This window comes from Lontra canadensis, unplaced genomic scaffold (genome assembly GCF_010015895.1).
Source record: "Lontra canadensis isolate GAN:19392208 unplaced genomic scaffold, GSC_riverotter_1.0 scaffold14, whole genome shotgun sequence".
NCBI lineage: Eukaryota > Metazoa > Chordata > Mammalia > Carnivora > Mustelidae > Lontra > Lontra canadensis.
In genome coordinates, this window is record NW_022631008.1 from 9,738,262 (window position 1) to 9,753,116 (window position 14,855).

Consider the following 14,855-nt stretch of genomic DNA (forward strand, 5'->3'; position numbering starts at 1 on the left):
AGAAAGTGTCATGTGGATTCTCTTTAAAGAATAAGTTAGCAAACACAGGGAGAATATATATTGTATAAATGGTCATTCCAGTTCCTTTAAAGGCAATTTGAAAAAAAAGACATCCTTTAAAAACAATGAGATTTACATAAAATTTAAAAAAATGAGATTTATAAAAATTCACTGCATGTTCAATAAAATATTACTTAGAAATGTGTAAAATTCAATTATTCTTCCCCATTTTTTCCATATTGTACTTGTCTATTTTGCTATTTTTAGGTGTAGTGCCCAGAGTTCTAGACATTTAGATTAATATTCAACAATATAAAATTGTTCTCATATGAGGAAAAGAATGACAAGCATCACAGCATTGAAAAAGAAAAACTGGAAATTTGAAGAACTTACCTGATCATTTGTGGATTTTAAATCCTGGGTTTATTGACATTCAAGCAGTACTTAACTTATTTAATTTAATATTTGCTGATTGCTTACCGTGTTAATAGTATCATGATATTCATAAATGCACTCTATGAAAACTTTATGTGTATATAAAAATGATCCTTTTTCTTTCTAGGTATTATAAATGTGTTTTTCTTGAGGGATTTGACCTTCATCCAAGTAAGTTTTATTTGTTATAACTTCACTTACAAAGAAATTCCTCTTCTAATGATATTTACAGTGCATCAAAAAACTGTATTAAATTTTTTTTATTGTAATACATAATATATAAACATAAAACACATAATATAAAATTTACCATCTTAACCATTATTAAGTGTAGACTTCAGAAGTGTTAAGCACAATTACACAGTTTTAAAACAGATCTCCAGAACTTTTTTTATCTTGCAAATCTGAAACTGTATAATCATTAAACAACTTCCCTAACTCTCCTCCCCACTCAGCCCCTGATAATCACCACTCTACTTTCTGTCTCTATGAATTAGATTACTTTAGCTATCTCATAGGTGGAATCATACAGTATTGGTTCTTCTATGGTTTATTTCACTTAATATAATGTCCTTGTGTTTCATTCATGTTGTAACATGTGACAGTATTTTCTTTTTTTAAAAGCTGAATAATATCCCACTGTATGTATATTTAAATACATACACACATACATACTATATATATTTTTTATTAACATGTAACATATTATTTGTTTCAAGGGCACAGGTCTATGATTCATCAGTCTTATACAAATCACAGCACTCACCATAGCACATACTTCCCCCAGTGTCCATCATCCAGCCACCCCCATCCCTCCCAACCCTCTCCCCTCCAGCAATCCTGTTTGTTTTCTGAGATTAAGAGTTTCTTATGGTTTACCTCCCTCCCCCATCCCATCTTGTTTCATTTTTCCCTCCTTTCCCCTATGATATCTGTCTTGTTTCTCAAATTCCTTAGATCAGTGAGATCATATGATAATTGTCTTTCTTTGATTGACTTATTTCACTTAGCATAATACCCTCTAGTTCCATCCATGTCATTGCAAATGGCAAGATTTCATTTTTTCATACATACTATATTTTGCTCATTCATTAGACCAGCAGTGAACATTTGGATGACTTCTACCTCTTGATTGTTGTGAATAGTGCTGCTATGAATGTGGGTGTGCAAATATCTCTTCAAGACCCTACTTTTGAATCTTTTGGGTTTTTACTTAAAAGACTTCTGAGACATATGGTAGTTCTATTTTTCATATTTTTGAGAAATGTCCATAATGTTTTCCACATTGGTTGCATCATATTATCATCCCACCACCAATGCACAAGTTTAAATTTTTCCACATTCTCACCAACATTTGTTAGTTCCTATTGTTGTGTTTGTGTGGTGTTTTTTTTTTTTTTTGATAGCAATCATAATGGCTAATAAGTAATGCTTCATTGTGATTTTGAATTGCATTTCTCTGATGATTAGTCACATTGAACACCTTTTAAATGCTTGTTGACCATTTGTATATGATCTTTGGAGAAATACCCATTCAAGTCCTTTGGCCACTTTTAAATCAAATTATTAATTTATTTATTATTTATTTTGTTTTTCATTTGTAGTTCTTTATATTATAGGTAGTAACCTCATATTAGATATATGACTTAAAAATATTTTCTCCCATTCTATAGGTTGTCTTTTCATTGTTCCCTTTCGTACACATTTTTCTGGGTTTTTCTATTTTCGCTTTTGTTCACTGTGCTTTTGTTGTCATATCCAAGTTATCGTCAAGCACAATGCCATGAAGTTTTCTTCTAGGAGATTTATGGTTTTGTGTCTCTAATGTATTTCTAGTTATTTTATTTATTTATTTATTTATTTATTTATTTATTTATTTGAGAGAGGTAGGGGAGAGGGAGAGGGAGACACAGAGAGAGAATCTTAATCAAATTCCATGCCCAGGGCAGGGCCCAACGTGGGGCTCAACCTCATGAACCTGAGGTCATTACCTGAGCTAAAATCAAGAGTCAGACACTTAACCAACTGAACCATCTAGGTGCCCCTTGAGTTAATCTTTGTAAAAGGTATATATTAAGGGTGTTACTTCATTCTTGTGCATGTAATTACCCAGTTTCCCAAAACTGTTTGTTGAAGAGACTGTTCTTTCCACATTGAATAGTCTTGCCACTGTTGTCAAAGATCATTTGACTATTTATGTGAGGGTTTATATGTGGTTTATTTCTCTATTCTTTTCCATTGGTCTATTTGTCTGTCTTTATGTTACTACCACACTGGTTTTCATTACAGTAGCTTTGCAATATGTTTTGAAATTAGGAACTGTGAGTCTTTCAAATTTGTTTTTGTTTTTCAAAATTGTCTTTGGCTATAAGAGGTTTCTTGAGATTCCGTACAAATTTTAGGGGTATTTTTTCTTCTTATTTTGCAAAAAAGAAGTGTCTTTGGGCTATTAAGTGGGATTGCATAGAATATGTACATCTCTTTAGTAGTAGGGATATCTTAACAATATTTTATCTTCCAATTAAGTAAATAAGAGATGACTTTCCATTTATTTGTGTCTTTTAAAATTTCTTTCACAATTGTTTTGTAGTTTTTAATTTAAAGGTCCTCACTTCCTTGGTTAGATTTATTCCAAAATTTTTTTTTTCATTTTAATGCTATTTTTATTGAAAAAATTTTTTCCCTTAATCATCTTTTTAACTTGTTCATTGTTAATGTATAGAAATACAACCCAGCCTGGGTGTTGACATTTTATTCTACAACTTTGCTGAATTCTTTTATTAAGTCTAACAGTTTTTTAATGCACTCTTTAGGGTTTCTACATGTAAAATCAGGTTACCTGTAAACAGAGATTCTTTTACTTTTCCCTTTCTGATTTTGTCTTTTTTTGCCCAGTTGCTCTGGCTTGGATGTTCAATACTAGGTTGAATATGAATGGTAAGAGCAGACATTCTTTCTTGTTCTGAAAAACTGCTGAATTTTGACAAATGCTTTTTTTTTTTTTTCCTTGCATTGGTTAAGATTATGGGTTTTGTCCTTTATTCTGTGAATGTGGTATATTACACTGATTTTCCTGTGTTGAACTATCCATGCATTCCAGGAATAAATCTTACTTGGTCATCATGCATAATCTTTTTAATGTGCTTTTGAATTTGGTTTGCTAGTATTTTATTGAAAACTTTTGCTTCAGTGTGTATCAGGGATAATGGTCTATAGTTTTTGTTTCTCGTACTATCTTTGGCTTTGGTGTCAAGGTAATGCTGGCCTCATGGAATAAGCTTAGAAGTATTCATATTCTTTCTTCTTCAGTTTTTTGGAAGAGTTTAAGGAGTGAAGCCCACTAGTCCTGGGCTTATATTTCTTGTGAAATTTTTAATTACTAGTTCAATTTCTTTACTCATTATTGTTCTGTTCAGATTTTCTACTTCTTTAAGATTCAGTACTTTCAGCTTATGCATTTCTAGGAATTTATCCATTTAATGTAGGTCAACCTGTGTGTTGGCATACAATGTTTAAGGTATTCTCTTATAATCCTTTTTATTTCTGTGGCATCAATTGTAATGTCTCCTCTTTCATTATTGATTTTAATTAAGTATTTTCTCTTTATTTATTTATTTTTTTTAAAATCTAAGATTTGTCAATTTTGTTGAACTTTTCAAAAAACCAACTCTTACTTTCATTGATTTTTTTCAATTCCCTGTTTATCTCTGGTTGAATCTTGTTAGGTCCTTCTTTCTATTAGCAGTGGGCGCAGTTCTTTTTCTAGTTTCTTGAGGTGTAAAGTTAGGCTATTGACTTGAGATCTTTTTACTTTAATGAATGTATTTACAGCCATAAACTTCTCTCTTAGTACTGCTTTCACTGCATGCTATAACTTTTGATATGTTGTGTTTTCATTTTCATTTTTCTCAAGGTATTTTCTAACCTCCTTTGTGACTTCTTTTTTCCCCATTTGTTGTTTAGAGTACATTGTCTAATTTTCACATATTTGTGTATTTTTTCAGTTTTCTTTGTGCTATTGATTTCTAGTTTTATTTCATTATGAATTTGTATAATTTCAGTCTTCTTGAATTAAATAAAATTTGATTTGTGGCCTAACATCTGGTCTATCCTAGAAAATGTTTTATGGGCACTTGAGAAGAATGAAAATTCTGCTATTATTAGAACAGTGTTCTGTATATGTCTGTTATGTCTAATTGGTCTACAGTATTGTTCATTTCCTCTATTTTATTGATCTGTTTATTCTATTATTGAAAGTAGAGTTTTGAAGTATCATCCTATTATTGTGTTATTTATTTCTCTCTTCAATTCTGTCAAGATGTGTTTCAAATATTATAGAGCTCTGAGGTTTAATTCATATTTATAATTGTTAATCTTCTCAGTAAACTGGCATTTTTATCATTATATAATATCCTTATCTCTTGTAACAGTTTTTAAATTTAAGCCCAGCTGTCTGATGTTAGTATAGCCACTCCTGCTCCCTTTTGGTTGCAACTTGCATGGGAAATCTTTTGCTATCATTTTGCTTTAAGCCTATAGGTGTCCTTAGATTTAAGATGAGTCTTTTGTAGACATCATATAATGGGGTCCTGTTTTTATATCCATTCAGCCAATCTATGTGTTTTGATTGAGGAGATTAATTTATTTACATTGAATGTAATCAATAACAGGAAAGATTAATTATTGCTTTTTTGTTAATTTTTTTTAATGTCATGAGGTTTTTTTTTATTCCTCCCTTTCTCTCTTACTGTCTTCCTTTGTTTTTCATTGAATAATTTTTTGCAGTGATATACTTTGATTCATTTCTCATTGCCTTTTGCATACATTTTAAAGCTATTTTTCTGTGGTTATTGAAATTACATAAAACATCTTAGAGTTAAAACATTCTGTTTTGAACTGATAGCAAATTAATTTCAGGTGCACATCAAATCTCTACTTCTTTACAACTCCATCCTTTCCCACTTTATGTTATTGATGTTACAAGTTATATCTTTAGATGTTACTACTTATTAACACAGATTTATAGCTATTTTTTATGTTTTTAACATTTAAATTCTATAAAACAATATCACAATAGTAAAGGTTACTACATTTGTACATGTATTTACTTTTACTGGCAAATCATGTACTATCATATAGCATTGTGTTGCTGTCTATGTTCTTTTATAGCAATTTGAGAGGTTCCCTTTAACGTCTCTTGTAGAATAGGTCTAATGATAATGAACTTCTTTAGCTTTTGTTTATCTGGAAAAGTCTTAATTTCTCCTTCATTTTTGAAGGACAGTTTTGTCAAATACAGAATTCTTGATTGACAGATATTTTTCATTTCAGTACTTTGAATATATTATCCCCCTTTCTGGCCTTCATAGTTTCTACTGACAACTCTATCGATAATCTTATGGAAGCTTCCTTATATGTTGTGGAGGTTGATTTTCATTTGGTGCTTCCAAGATTCTCTTTGTCTTTGACTTTAGACAATTTGATTATAATAATTCTATGTGGTCTCTTTGAATTTAGTCTAGATGGTGTTCTTTGAGCTTCTTGGAAGTATATATCTGCTTCTGTCCTCATCTTTGACAAGTATTCAGTCATTATTTCTTCAAATAAGCCCCTTTATCCTCTCTTTTCTCTTCTTGAGAGTCTTATAATGTGCATATTGATAACATTCTATAATCTCCTTAGTTTCTCCTTGCTTTTTTTTTTAATTGTTTTTGTCTTTTTTCTTCCTTTGACTTGATGATTTTAAATAATCTGTCTTCAGCATCACTGATTCTTCTTTCTGCCTGATCAAGTCTGTTGAATCCCTCTAATGAATAGTTATTATATTTTTCAGCCCCCAGAATTTCTGTTTTATTTTTTTCCTAATATTTTCTATCTCTGTTGATACTATCCTTTCGTTATGTATCATTTTCCTGATTTGATTTAGCTGCTCATCTGTGTTTTCCTTTGGCTCACTTAGCATCTTTATATGTATTTTCAGTCCTTTTCAGGCTACATTACTTTAAGTTTGGTTTTAGAGACTTAATTTGTTTCTTGTTTGGACCATGTATTTATACTTCTTTTATGCCTTGTGATTTTTTTTTTTTTTTTTTTAATGCTGGGATTTGGACATTTGAAGAAGCTACTGCCTATCTAAATCTATGTGTATCATCTTCTCTTAGAGGAAGACCTTCACCAATTAATCTGGCTAGAAATTCTAGGACCTTGCAAACTTTCTGATCTCTTGCTTCCCTTGTTGTCTGCCTGTGGATCTGTAGCCCTGACATGTTGGTTGTCTCTCTTTTCAGCAGCTTCCAAACTCTGACCCCAATCTTGTCTGCATGTAGAGGTGACAGAAACCAGTCCCTCAGGTAACCTCCCTAGATAAGTTAGAACATTGGATTCAGGTCCACTCTTTTGTTTTCCTCCTGAGGAAGGAACCCTGATATGGAACATTTCCTCTTGGCTGCTCCTGAGATGTTGCATAAGGGATGAAGCATAATTAGGTAGGCAAGTATGTAAATTTTTCTTACCCATTTCACTGACTTAGGCCCTGCAGCTTCTCAACTTGTCTCTAAAGTTCTCACAGAGGTATTCTGGTCCATTTATTTTTATAAACCCTGTGTCTCTGTGAAAGGAGGTCCTGCAGCCTCTTAGTCCAACATTTTGCTGACCTCATTCAAAAATAGTTCATTATATTTTGATTTTGTGCAATGAAGACCCTATACTTTGCTACATCAAGAGTGACATTTTTTTTAAGTTTACATTATTTAATTTTTACTCATTGACAAGAAAATGCAAAATATCATGAAGCTTATTTCTGAGTTCTTCTTATGTTAAGAAATTGTATTGCAGAATGACTTGAGCTATGGGATGAAGAACTTCTAGTTTATAAGGATTACATACTTATATTTATATTTCATTTTGAAACTGTTTTAAACCATAATTGAACATAAAGGGATTTACAGATTTGATATGTTATAAAATTTGTTGCATTACCCATTTTAAATTTCTTTATTGCTTTAGCCATGTGAAGAACTGACTTGATACAATGGTAGCCTTCAAATATGTAATCAAGAAAACTTACAGTGAAAAGTCAGGAATAAGAAAGAGGGACAAGTCAAAACTTAGGGTTGGGTATAAATGGGTAAGGAATACATGACCTGAATTCTCAATCTCTCTTTCTTTCTCTCAGTCTCTCTCTTTCTCTGTCACACACACACAGACACACAGACACACACACACACAGACACACACACACCAGTGGTCAGTCAGGTCACATGAAGTTTGGGTGAAAAATCTCAATAAGATGAAAAGTACATGGGGCCAGTGACCCACACTTGCTCCACTGGAGGGATTCAGAGACAAGTCACTTGACAGGTAATCTGGCCTAATCAGGTATGGTTTTAATGAGTAGAGGACTGATGGAGCTACAATGAGTGCTATTAATGGAAGTCCTGATTAAGATTTAATGCATATTGGGTATCTAGAGTGTTACATATATTAAATACATATACATATATGTGTGTATATATATTTTTGTTATGTATATAACATATTATATGTCTTTATGTATATTAAGTCATGAATACATGAATATTTGGTACCTCATGAATATTTAGTGTATCATGGATATTTAGTGTCTATATGGTCTTTTCATCCATATCTATCTCACATGCATATGCTTTTCTTTCTTTATGTACAACATGTCTTCCAAGTTACTAACTTATTTATTTCTTATCATCTTTGACTTTTACCTATCTCATTGGTTTTCTTGACTTCGATAAATATAATTTCATATTCTCAATAAATACCATAAAATTCATTATAGATTTTATAATAATAATGTTTGTTCTAATTCCCCCCAAAAAACTAGCTACAGAAATAATTAATAAGGAAAAGGGTAATTTCCATTAGGTCTTATACACCATTAGTTAAGACATAGGGCCCAGAGAGGAAGACACCATGACTCCTCTTTTTAAACATTTCTTTTCAGACCCCTCCTTGCCCCATACTGGAAAATTATACTCTTTCCTATGGCCAACTCATATATCTTGCCTCATCCTTCAGGAGCATACTGTGGATCAGAACTCTGGCTGGACTTGGTCACCAGGAACTTAAGATGTAAAATGAAGGGTGAGGAAAGCTAAGGATTGTTAAATGACTCTAACTTGTCAGTTAATACCTGGTAATATTACTTTGTTAAGTCTTCAGAACTACTTAGGAATAGAAATTTTTATTCCATTTACAAATTTACTTGCTTGAGCTCACATAACTGCAAAGAAACATCACTGATTTTAAAACCAGAAATCACTGATACCAAATGCTATGCTCTTTCTCTGTTTCTTTCTCTGAATTTCTTGTCTTGTTACCCCAGGGCCTGTGCTGAAGTCCCTGGCTTCGAAACTGTTTTATCAGAAAGTAACTGCTACTCAGACCTCCTTTACATGATCAAAGTGGACCACTGTGTGTGCCAGTTCTTGTTTCTTTGTCCCCCTCTGGTAAAATAGGTGGTAATTAAATATATGCCCTCTTGATAAATTAGGTAAATGTTTTTCCCTCCAAGGAAACACAAAAACATAATTCAACTGAGGTCTTCCTAAAGGTGATACAAATACAAGAATTTAATATGAAAAAAATATATATATATTCCTCTACAGGGAGACCATTATCTCCTTTCTGTCAACATATCATGGAGTCTGCAATTTACTGTATCTTAGAAAAACTAACCTGGACACAACCTCTTATCCTTTACAAGAACACAATGGAACAAAAATAACAAAGGAAAACATAACCCATAAACCCACCCAAAAGCAAAAGTAATGAGTATGAGCCTAGAATTTCCAAGGTCACTTGTACATAATAGGAATCATAAGATCCACCCCATCTGTCTCACATGACTGCTGTGAGATTCCAAAGACATCATGTGAGTGAAGGTAATTTATAAAGTGTAGATTACTACAGAGAAATAGAGTACATTTCTTACAAGGGCATTCACTGCAACCCTTTCACTTTTAGATTAATCCCATAAGTGACTAGCTACCATCACAATGTTTTGCTCCCTGGGTCATGGATTGTAGAAACAGTTTCCACTATAACTGCATTTGATCAATGCCAACAGAGCTCCATCCCAGCCAAACATGTGTCTCCTCTGGAAAAAAAAAAAAAAAAAAAATCTATCTATCATATTGTTAAATACCCATCATTTTCAAAATGTTTTTTTTTTTCATCAATTATTTCCCTTCAGAAAAAAATAACTGCTCTGAAATTACAAATAAAAAAAAGAATTGAAAATGTTGATTTGGGCCATTAATAACCTTCTTTGTGCCAATTTCTGAACATAAGAAAGAAACATATGCTTCTGAAGAGCTCTTTGTCTAGCCAAGGCATGTGCTATTACCCATTAGAGCTGAGCCATGTCAACCCAGGAAGGGTCAGGGAAGGAAAGCCCTTTGTAAACTAAAATGCTTAACCCAGCCATTATGCGTTCACTGACAGAAAGCTCCAAATTCCCAGATCCTTAAAAATCAAATAAAAAGTTTTTAAATGTCATATAACATTTCCTCTTGTACCACAAAGCATGAAATCCTTACGTTCACACACTCAGCAATCTCACATGCATACATACCTGCTATGTCCTAGGCTCTGAGCTAAGAGCTGGCGATAAAAAGAAGCACAAGATGCATTCCTTTGTTTTTAGAAAGGTCATAGTTGAACTCTTTTGTGAAAAAGGAACGAGTAATGAGATAATGTGGGAGAATGTCTGTTTTTCAAAAAGAGCAAATTTCTATAGAAATAGAAGTTATTGTTATGATTAAATAATTGAGTTATGCCAAAGTTTTCACTCATAGAATTGGTTCTAATCAGATTAGCAAAAAAAAATATATATATATATATATATATAGTTTATCAAGGGAAAGGGAACCAGACATTATAACACCATTTATTGAAATATCTGCTATTCTTTTGTTTAGCCCTAGATCTTAGTTAAGATTAAAAAGCCTTTGAAAATTATCCAAAATACTTAAATATCGAGAGCAGAGAGACTCAGGCTAAGTTGATAAGCCTGGTCAGATTAATTACTATAAAAGTAAACCCAGAAATCAATCATTTTGTTAAAAATAAATAAACTCCATTTAAAAAAGTTTTATTGGCCGACTCAGCTACAAACCACTTCAGTTCTAAAGAAGTTTACTGACAAATTACTTTCTTACCTAACTTTAAGCTTTTAAAAAGTGAAAAGACTCTATTATGCTGCCATTTGGTGTGATTTAGTGATCTGTGTTTCCTGCTATAAGTAATCAACATCTCTTTTTGGCTTGTTTGCTTTCCTTTAGGGTGAATTTAAATTTAAAATATGCATCTCTTTCTTTTATTATTATTATTCCATATGTGTTCAGAGGAATCAGCTACAGAGGCACTCCCTATCTGGATGCATGGAGAATGCACGCTGAGTGCTCCCGGCCTTCCTAAACCCAGCTTACCTGCAGCATTTAATTCCGCCTGTGGGGGAAAATGAACTTTTGGTTACTTCCTGATGCCTCATCATTGTCACTGTTAACCTGTCACATCAGATGCATACCTCCCATGGCTGTATAATCTTGGAGAATATAATTTCCTTCCCACATCCCATCACTCAGGATGACTTCTTGTAACAGCTTCAGAGTAGTAAAACGCCTTAAGCGCCCGTCATCACGTGGGCTAACACCTTGCCTGAAAATGACATTGAAACAGTCTCTGAGAAAGCATCCTGTTAGTGGTGGTCTAAGTTCCCACCGTAGCCATCTTGCTGGTCTCTCTAGAGCACAGCTCTGCGGAAACACTGATGGTGCTGCCGCAGAGAAGCTGTCATCATTCGCTCTGGGGCCTTCCTGGGATGCCCAGAGTTCAGACTAAATTCCTCCTGGATGTTTTCCTGCTTTCAGACATGGCAATGGGAATGCTAAGAAACAGTCAGGTGCAGACTGCCTCAATCTGCTGAGCACTTCTGTTTATTATTTTTCCTCATTCCCTTGTGTGTGTGCTATTGCATTTTTGTAGCTGCCACTCTGTAAAGCATACCTTCTAGATAGTTATTTAAAACCTGACACTGTAGTGTTATAGTAAGCATAAATTAATAAAAGCAATTTGGGTTAAGGTTAACCACTCATTTAAGCACTACTCATGGGGACAGGATGTTAGACGTGGACACAAAGGTCAAGAACACATAAGCAAGGTGTATCATACCTGCAAAAGATAAGAGGCAAGTATACAGTACCAAAGCAAGAAACAGTATCTAGTGTCCCTTTCATAACATCACAGCTTATTCGAGTACTTTGCCTGAAACTGTTAAAGACCTCTGATAAAACAATTGAAACAATCTACTATTATGTGTAACCAATAAAAACCCTTATGTGCTCAAAGATTTAAGATTCTAGGGAGAGCAAACTCAGTAGGCATATGTCTGGTTTGGATGTTCAGTACAGAGGGAGAGGATTGGTGAGGGTGACCTTGAGAGGTGAACAGGGATCTGGTGATCTTGTGATAAGGGGGTGAGGGGGAAAGTGGAATAATACAGAGTATGAAAATTATATGAAAGAGAAAAAAAAAAGAAAGGGAAAAGAGATTCCTTTTGCTAAAATAAAATGAAAATTTCCATTTATGTCAATATTTCCATTTATGTCAATATGTCAATAAACATTAGAATATTGTTTCTAAATTTCTCCAGGTGTTTTCATGATTTCTTACTGTGAATTTTATTTACAGATCTAATGTTCAGTAGATGAACAAGAATGGGACAAATGTGGAAGCTGAGGAAGTTGTAGAAGCAAAAAACAGGTGAAAACAATAGGTAACATTTGGCAAGCCTGTATAACAACAAAAAGCAGGAACTAATTTCAACCTGGGGAAGGTCTGTTAAAAGCTTCCTCCAAAATTTCAGAGTAAGATGAATGAGTAGAATAGTGGCCAGTTGCTTTACCACAGTTTAGGTAGTTTGGATTAAATATGATAAAGAGAAGTATGTTCTCAGCAACCTTTTGGTACACAAACTATTCTATGGAAATAATTTTGTTTGTATCCAAATACTTATCAGGGGAAATAATCATGTTAACATTTATAATACTCTAATACAATCATACTGAAATCAAAATTCTTGCGAATTTCCTTGTGAGTTTTCCTCTTCATCTACCACACGAGGTGTGGGGGAATATTCATTGTGTTAAAGTCAATTAATCTGTAAATTGCTTTGCTTCCTAGTGCATGAACTACAAGACTCTCCACTCTTTTGTATTTTGTCAAGGACAGTGAGATATTTGCAATTAGTTGTCTGATGTCTGTGACATGGATACAGTTAAAGATAAAAGAAAATAGATGCGATCCATGGTAGTCTATTTCACTAGAATTTTGTTGCCTAAATATATTTTTTTGTGCTTTCATATTTCAGACAGGACTGTCACCCAAGGAAGCCTTTTATGTAGGCAGACAATGGGATTTAGGTGAAAATAATGGTGACTTTGAACTGAACTCAGGAAGGTAGGTTAATTTTCACACAACTGTATGGCATATTGGTATTTCAATAAAAGAATTGCTGAGTTCAGATTTTCTCAACTGAATTCTGAAGTTGAGTCGCTACAATCAATTTCTCAGAAAAATAAAAAAAAAATCTTTATAGAGGTTTAATGCAGATTGACACATGGAACACAGAAATAGATCTTCACAGAATTTCTCATCCTCCTTGAGCTTCTATAACCAAGAAGAGAGCATCTCCAGTGGTAAAAATAAAACAGAATGCAAATTCATCATAAGCACAGTAGTTTTATATACAAATCAAACTGATTTTAAGCAAGAACATCTGTGCAAACAAGATTGTAAAAGGTAATTTCAAGGCTACAAAGGAAGAGAAATATGTTGATTGGATTTTAAAATAGACATGTTAAATGTGTTAAATACACCTACTGTGATGTGAGATGTATGACATAATTTAATAAGCTTATTTAATGAAGATCTGCAGAAAAGCCTAACTAGGAGAAACACCATTTTTTCTTATTTTTTAAATGTTGGTGTTAAGGAATATTTGACAAGTGAAGAAATTAAAAAGTCCATTTTTAAATTCAGACACACACTGGAGGGTCCACTATGTGCCAACCACTGGACTAAATGCTAGATTTTACTATGGCTTGACTCCTGTCCTACTGGAACTTACAATATAGTAAAGAGACATGTGAGTATCTTGTTGTTCCTCAGGGAAAGAGGTTCTCTCAGAGCACAGAGTAGGACATCTAAATCATTCCACCAAATCCAGAAGGTTTCCCAGTTTAACCACTGAGGTTGAATTTTGAAAGACCAGTTAAAGGATATCATATAAAGAAGATGCAGGTGGCTTCTGGAAGAAAGAAGTAGTATGTTGCAAAGACACAGAGTATAAAGTAGCATAAATATCCCTGGGGAACTGCAAGTGGTTAAGACATTGCCCTTTCTCTAAACGCTCTTCCTCCAGACGGTCCCAGAGATGTTCAGTGCAAATGTAGAGACAGAAATGTAGGGAGTGGAAATTCCAAACCAGGTGAACTGACATTTAATGGGAAAGCAGCAAAGAAGCCAATGGAGGCCATAAAGAAGGAATGGCCAGGGAAGGAGACAGTCAGAAGAGAACAGTATCACTGAAACTAAGAGTATAAGATAAGATTCAAAAAAGATCAAGTGCTCTACAGCATCATGTGCCACCAAAAGGCCAAATCGTTAAGGAAAGAATATCATAGAAGAAGGTAAGAAGTCAGCAGTCAGTACTGACCTTAAAAGAAAAGTCTCAATAGAGTATTGGTGGACAAGGTTAGATTGCTGGATATTGAAGAGCGAATGGTAAGTGAGGAATTAGATACTTAAGTCTCGGTGGTATGTGATCAGTCGGTAGCTGTACAAGGAAAAGGATTTGGCATGTTGATATAATGTGGACACCAACCAGGGAGAGGAAAGATATAAAATACAGGAGAAAGAGAGAGTGATTAATGAGGCCAGTTCCTCACAGATACAGGAGTGGATAATAGGTTCATCCACCTGGAAGGGTCAGCAATGACATGGGAGCAGGGACAGCTCTTTCACTTAGATGGGAAGAAGAGACAAGGGGCAGAAGACAGATGGAATACATCTGCTGAGAACAGGGAAAAAGATGTTTTCCCAAATTCTAAATTCAACACATCAAACAAACACACATACAACAGACATCCTCCTAACCACCACACCACAAATACTGGGAGTTTCATTTTTGTTCTTTTCTGCCTACTTAATTTTTAGCTGATTTTGCTATTTATGATTATAAATAGCCTGACCTGTACCTTGTATCTAATCTTTAAAATGTTAGCCTTTTTTTTTTTTCAAATGGCTTGTAGCTTTTCCTGTTTGTTCTCAGACTCATATATTCAAACATAAAAATAGCACAATAGTCCTGTCATGGTGAAAAATAA

General features: G+C 33.7%; 1 long non-coding RNA gene across 1 annotated transcript; it reads left to right on the forward strand.

Annotated features, from left to right (window-relative positions):
* The first annotated feature begins 561 nt into the window (after positions 1-561).
* Positions 562-12,241, forward strand: LOC116868206. The gene is made up of 3 exons (XR_004382765.1): positions 562-606; positions 8,485-8,550; positions 12,160-12,241. It is a non-coding gene; the product is annotated as an uncharacterized LOC116868206 (long non-coding RNA).
* Positions 12,242-14,855: the final 2,614 nt, after the last annotated feature.